Consider the following 329-nt stretch of genomic DNA (forward strand, 5'->3'; position numbering starts at 1 on the left):
GCTGGTGGTTGAGTTTTTGTGGGTCTTTTGCTACAGTTGGATGACTAATCTGTTTTCCTCAACCTAAATGATGATAATAAGACATATACTATCTTTAAACACCCCCCCCCCACACACACCCCTAGAAGGATATTCAGCAAAATGCCAACTGTGATTATTGATTATTTCTGGGCAAAGAGAATTGGGGTAAGTTTTATTCTCTTGTTCATATTTTCATGTATATTTGAAATTTCTTAATGGGCAAATACCACTAAACAAAGAAAGACAAGAGAAACAACCAAAGCCTTGCCTCTTCCAAGAAGCCTTACCTATCTCTAGGTTGGTTTATA

The sequence above is a fragment of the Phyllostomus hastatus genome, unplaced genomic scaffold (assembly GCF_019186645.2).
Source record: "Phyllostomus hastatus isolate PE091 unplaced genomic scaffold, TTU_PhHast_1.1 phas_contig_41, whole genome shotgun sequence".
Taxonomy (NCBI): domain Eukaryota; kingdom Metazoa; phylum Chordata; class Mammalia; order Chiroptera; family Phyllostomidae; genus Phyllostomus; species Phyllostomus hastatus.